The sequence below is a fragment of the Mesoplodon bidens genome, assembly GCF_964165515.1.
Source record: "Mesoplodon bidens genome assembly, chromosome: Y".
NCBI classification, from domain to species: Eukaryota; Metazoa; Chordata; class Mammalia; order Artiodactyla; family Ziphiidae; genus Mesoplodon; species Mesoplodon bidens.
The window spans coordinates 27,250,299-27,256,482 of record NC_138180.1 but is presented as its reverse complement, the minus strand read 5'-3'; positions in this window follow the sequence as shown (position 1 = coordinate 27,256,482).

The following is a 6,184-nucleotide window of genomic DNA, read 5'->3' as shown; positions in this document are numbered from 1 at the left end:
TGCGCCAGTCCCGGCAGGGAGCTGCTCCTCCCGGGTCCTTCCCGGCTGGTCCTCTCAACACTGCGAAGACCCTCTGGCCACCTTCCCGCACAGGCAGCCTCCACCTTATTCTGGAAGTTCTTCCCCAGTCTGTGTCATCATCTTGAAGTCGCCTGGAAGAAGTGAAGTCACCCACTCTCCACCCAGAGCAAAGACAGGCCGTCAAGAGGGGGGCGGTAGGTGGGGGCCCAAAAGGCTTCGTGAATTCGCAGATTCCCGGGCCTGCCCCTAGACCCCCAGGTTCAGACTCTGCCCAAGAATCTTCATTTTAACACCAGGTGGTTTGGAGTCAGCCTAAAGCTTGAGAGGCCTGGTCTGGGGTTCCTCAGGAGCCAGCTGCCCCTTTGTTCCAAGCCAATGGGGACCAGGAGCTTACAGACTCAAGGGAAGGGCAAGGCCCCATGTGGCCTGTCGATGGGCAGGAGGTGACATCACTGGGGCCTCGGGCCACTTTGGATGGACCCTCCCATGTGCCCAGACCAGAGGGTCCCAGGAGGCTCAAGGCAGAGGTGCTATGAACAGAAGTCCCAGCCGTGGAGCAGGACAGTTTGGCACGAGCAGACTCCCCGACCCTCACCCCGTAGCCCGGCTCTAACCCCTCTGCTGCCCCACTGGATGTGTGATGTCCACGTCACCCAACCACTCTGGCTTGTGTCCTCAGCTATCAAGTGTGGGTGCTCATGGCACCAACCTCGTGGGGGAGGGGCGTGAAACGGGAAGATGTTAGCGCAGGGCCACTGGGGCCTTGGCACACAGTGGGTGCTGAGCACGGCCTGTAGCGGCTTGTCCTTAGTGACGAGTTACAGCCCCGCAGGTTTGGGACTAAGGAAGCCCGGCCGCTAGGACGGTGTGGGCAGCTGGAAAGAGCAGTGACTGAGACAGGACTGATGCCCCTTGCAGCTGCCCACTGTACTGACCGGCTCCAGGGTGACACCCAGGCCCCTCGCTGAACCTGGGAGCGCCGACACAGGGCAGGACAGGGCCTTGCCCAGAGCACACGCACACCCGCTCCCAGCTGACCCAGTCCCCGGTGGCTGCCTGCCTGTCCCTTGGTCACGCCTGCCTGTCCCTCGGCTCGTCTCTCCCTTCTCTCCCACGATGCTCTGCAAACTGGGCAGAGCTCTCCCGTGCGCACTTGGTTAGCTCTCCACCTGTAACTAACCGGCTGATCGGAAACTTCTCAAAGGAGAACGGCATGGGGGACACTGCTAGCCTCCTGCAGGCCGTGTCCACCCCCGCCGGCTCAGCGTCCCTTGGCTGGACCCACCGGCCACCCCTTCTGTCCACTGCCCTTCTGTGCTGTCTGTGCGCGCATACACGGTGTGGACGGGCGCGCTCATGGACGCCTGGGCGTGCACGAACACTGTGGATACGCAGGCGTGTCTGCACACATATGCACATATGCTTATGCACACATGCACACGCACACACGCCTTTCTCAGCCCGCGCAGTTCATCGGAGGGTCGCACCCGGCCGCACAGAGCCCAGCGCACACGCGCGTCCGGCCGGAGAACCACGCGCCCGCAGCCATGGGGAGGCACCGCGTCACCGCATCGGCCCGAGGCCGCATGGCCCCACCGTCTACACTGCGGGGACGGCCAGCACCCGAAGCATCGGATTTAAATCTCAAAGCTCTAGGGAAAGGACGGACGGGAAAAGCAGAAGCCGGCTCCGCGCAGACTCTGTCCAACCCCGGGGCTCGAACCGTCGGCTCAAATATGGCGCGGAGCGGGCAAAGAGCATGCGCGGAAGACGAGTGGCGTAGGCTGGGAGCATGCGCAGACCACGCCCCGGCTCCCGCCGCACCCACAGTTCCAAGCGCAGGGCCGCGTCCGGATGTCCGTGGAGCGACTCTTCCTTCCTCGTCCTCTGATTCGCTACCAACCACTTCCATTTCCGCAGAAAGTTCCGAGCCATTTCCGCGAGGCGTGTCGCTGTAGGAAGTGCGCGCCAACCCTGTTTTGTTTCCGGGGGAATCTATTTTCCTGAGGGACGCTCGGAGTTCCGGGTATTCCTCTCAGCCTCTGATTGGCTGGCTTTACGAATATATTAGAACACGAAAAAGAAGTTTTTTCATCGCGCTAAAATAATATAGAGACTTAGAAAGGACTTATTTGCGGCTCTCCGTTGGACGCGACCGCTTTCACCAGCGTGTCTGAGGCGAGAACCTGAAGTTGCCGTAAGCGAAAGGCGGTACGCCCCTGGGCCCTCAAATAGGGCGCGCGCAAGAAGAAAAGCGTGTTGTATGAAAAGAGAGAAAGTTAGCACTCTCCTTGACAAGGATGAAGGAGGCCTTCGGGCCTGACAACACGCCTACAGTTAAGGCGTTGTCACCTACTTCGTGGCATCTAACCACTGTTTTCCGCTGTGCGGACACAAGGGCGTGTGGTGCACGGGGGCGCATCGCTACACGATGTGTGCGGCACGTTCCACACTGACACGTGGGCGTGACGCTCGCGGGTGTAGAGGCGGGGTGTGCGACAGAGGGGTCTGTGATACACGGTTGTGTGATACATATGTGTGCCGCGTGGACAAACACTTACGCGACTCTACTTTCTCGGCTCTTTGAGATGCTTGGCCTTTTTTTTTTTACATCTTTATTGGAGTATAATTGCTTTTCAATGGTGTGTTAGTTTCTGCTGTATAACAAAGTGAATCAGCTATACGTATACGTATATCCCCATATCTCCTCCCTCCCTATCCCACCCCTCCAGCTGCTCACAAAGCACTGAGCTGATCTCCCTGTGCTATGTGGCTGCTTCCCACTAGCTATCTATTTTACATTTGGTGGTGTATAGATGTCAGTGCCACTCTCTCACTTCGTCCCAGCTTACCCTTCCCCCTCCCCGTGTCCTCAAGTCCATTCTCTACGTCTGTGTCTTTATTCCTGTCCTGTCCCTAGGTTCTTCAGAACCTTCTTTTAAAAATTCAATATATATATGTTAGCATATGGTATTTGTTTTTCTCTTTCTGACTCACTTTACTCTGTATGACAGACTCTAGGTCCATCCACCTCACTACAAATAACTCAATTTCATTTCTTTTTATAGCTGAGTAATATTCCATTGTACATATGTGCCACATCTTCTTTATCCATTCATCTGTCGATGGACACTTAGGTTGCTTCCATGTCCTGGCTATTGTAAATAGAGCTGCAATGAACATTGTGGTACATGACTCTTTTTGAATTATGGTTTTCTCAGGGTATATGCCCAGTAGTGGGATTGCTGGGTCGTAAGGTCTATTTTTCATTTTTTAAGGAACCTCCATACTGTTCTCCATAGTGGTTGTATCAATTTACATTCCCACCAACAGTGCAAGAGGGTTCCCTTTTCTCCACACCTTCTCCAGTATTTGTTTGTAGATTTTTTGATGATGGCCATTCTGACCAGTGTGAGGTGATACCTCATTGTATTTTTAATTTGCATTTCTCTAATGATTAGTGATGTTGAGCATCCTTTCAAGTGTTTGTTGGCCCTCTGTATGTCTTCTTTGGAGAAATGTCTATTTAGGTCTGCTGCCCATTTAGGGATTGGGTTGTTTTTTTGCTATTGAGCTGCATGAGCTGCTTGTACAAAATTTTGGAGATTAATCCTCTGTCCGTTGCTTCATTTGCAAATACTTTCTCCCATTCTGAGGGTTGTCTTTTCCTCTTGTTTATGGTTTCCTTTGCTGTGCGAAAGCTTTGAAGTTTCATTAGGTCCCATTTGTTTATTTCCATTTCTCTAGGAGGTGGATCAAAAAGGATCTTGCTGTGATTTATGTCATGAGTGTTCTGCCTGTGTTTTCCTCTGAGAGTTTGATAGTGTCTGGCCTCACGTTTAGGTCTTTAATGAGATGCTTGGGATTTTTCAGAATACAAAGTGGATCACAGCTTCCTTGTATGGGCATCATTGCACCTGGGGCAGGTGTGCCTTCACCTCCTCGTCCCCAGCCACAGGGTGGGGGGCAGGGCCGGGGAGCGGACATCAGGACACCCAGGTGGCTTCCACTTCCTGTCAGTGTGTCTCAGCGTGGGAGCAGGAAGGGGGTGGGGGAGGTTAGGCAGGTGACCTGGCGGTCAGACCAGGTCCCGCAGGTGGCCGACGTCTGAGGCCTTGGTGGCTTCAAAGTCTCCATGTGCGTCTCTTCAGCATCACAGACATTCGGGGGACAAATAGTAATTGAGCAGCCATCCTCCGTGGGACACTGATCCAGGTGGGGGAGGAGCCCAGCCCCAGGAGCTCACATCCTGGACCATTCCAGAGCCTTAGTGGACAAATCCAAAGCAGACGACCTCTGTGGGGTGAGCAGCAGGCACGAGTGGTCAGGGAAGGCGAGGCCAAAGATGCCCTGAACCAGGCTCCCCCTTTATGTCCAGAGCACAAACTGCTGCGAGTTTCAAATGCAGGGCTCATTTAAGGACCCAGTTAAAATGATGGTCAAAGTAAATAGAAGCAACCTGACCAACGATTTAAACAGACAGGGGTGGCGGTCAGTCCACTCCGGCTCTCAGGAAACGGGGAGACGGGAAGGTGCTCGGCAGCCCCTCGGAGGTGCAGGCAGCAAACCCAGACCTGGACACCTAGGGGACGAGTGACCCATTCTCCACAGAGATGCCGAGGGAGAAACGGGGGAACCTGGAGGTTCAAGAAGGAAACACAGGCGGGGGCTTTGCTGGGGCCCGGTTCACACCAAGCTTGTGTACATGTGCGCGGGTGTATACGTACATATGTGTACATGTACCTGTGTGTACATACGTAGGCACGTACACTTTAAGATATTAAGATGACTAGGGAAACCTGGACACTAGATTAAAGAATTCATATTTTAGGTGTGAAAACGGTACTGGGGTAATGCTTTTGGAGAATTATCTTTTAGAGATACCATGAATTCACTGCTTAAATTATAAAACATTGGGGATTTATACTAAAATAACCAGGGAGGGATGCCTGAAACAAGATGTTACAAGTTTTTGAAATCGGATGATAGAACACAGGGATTTTCTCCACTTTTATGTACGTTCGAAATGTTCCAAAACGAAGTTTTTGTTTTTAATATAATAGAAGATACTCCCCAAAATGTTAGTGGTAAGAGGCATCTGGGTGATTTATTATCTTTGCCTTTTCTTTTCCTACTGTTATAATTAGCACAAATATATAATCGTCATAGTAAGAAAATGGCATTTTTTAAAGACCAAGAACCTTCCGCTAGCGCACGTGGCACTGCAGAGCCTGCGCAGCAAGAAGCACCGCCTCGGGGTCCGCCTCCCACTCCGGAAGCCGCTACACGGAAAGAAAGGTAAACAGTTCTCGCGGGGACACAGTTACAAGACAGGAAATTCTTTATTTTCAAAAAGAGAATGTATTTTTACATAAATCTACAAGAGAGAATTCAAATGTAGAAAAAATAAACTATATTCAAGGACACGGCACTCTGCACGCACGCCCCTCCCCCTGGGGCAAGTCCGACACCGGAACCAACAAAACCCAAAGAACCTCAAGGCCTCGGAAATCCCGAGGCCAGGCCTCCGCCACCGACGCGGGGCCTCAGCGTCCCCCGTGCGGACGCTGCCGACACGGGGGTCCTTTCACCAGAGCAACTCGCTCCTACGACAGCCAGCGTCCGCACGGCTTCTTCCCACGTGGTGGGGGGGGGAATGGCGGGAGGCTCGTTTCCAGACGCCGGTGCGACTGTCCTCTCTGGGCCACAGTGGCCGCTGGGGGGTGGGCTAGCGCTCCCCCATCTTCAGGGACCCCCGGAGCCCAAGGACTGGCCCCGCCGCCCGGCATCAGGCAGGGGACGTGCCTCCCCAGCAAAGGTCTCGGGGCCGCAGGCGGGATTGGAACCCCAGGGTGGCCTGGCTGCACGGAGGGGTCCCTCCCTGTGGACGGCACTGCGACAACACTGCCCTGCAGTCCGGTGCGCCCCACACCCCACTCCCGCCGGCAGGAAGAGGCCCCTGACCCAGCAAGCAGAGCCACTGGGTGGGCGAGGAGGGCGGATGACACCCAGCTCCCCACGAGGGGCCGGCTCCCAAGCCCGTGGGTCCCGCGGTTGGTGGCGGGGGCGGGCACCAGCCTGTGCGCCCCAGACCCGGGCCGCCCACACCCCCGCCCTCGCCAGCGTCCGCCACGGTCCACAGGACGACATCGCAGGGTCCCCG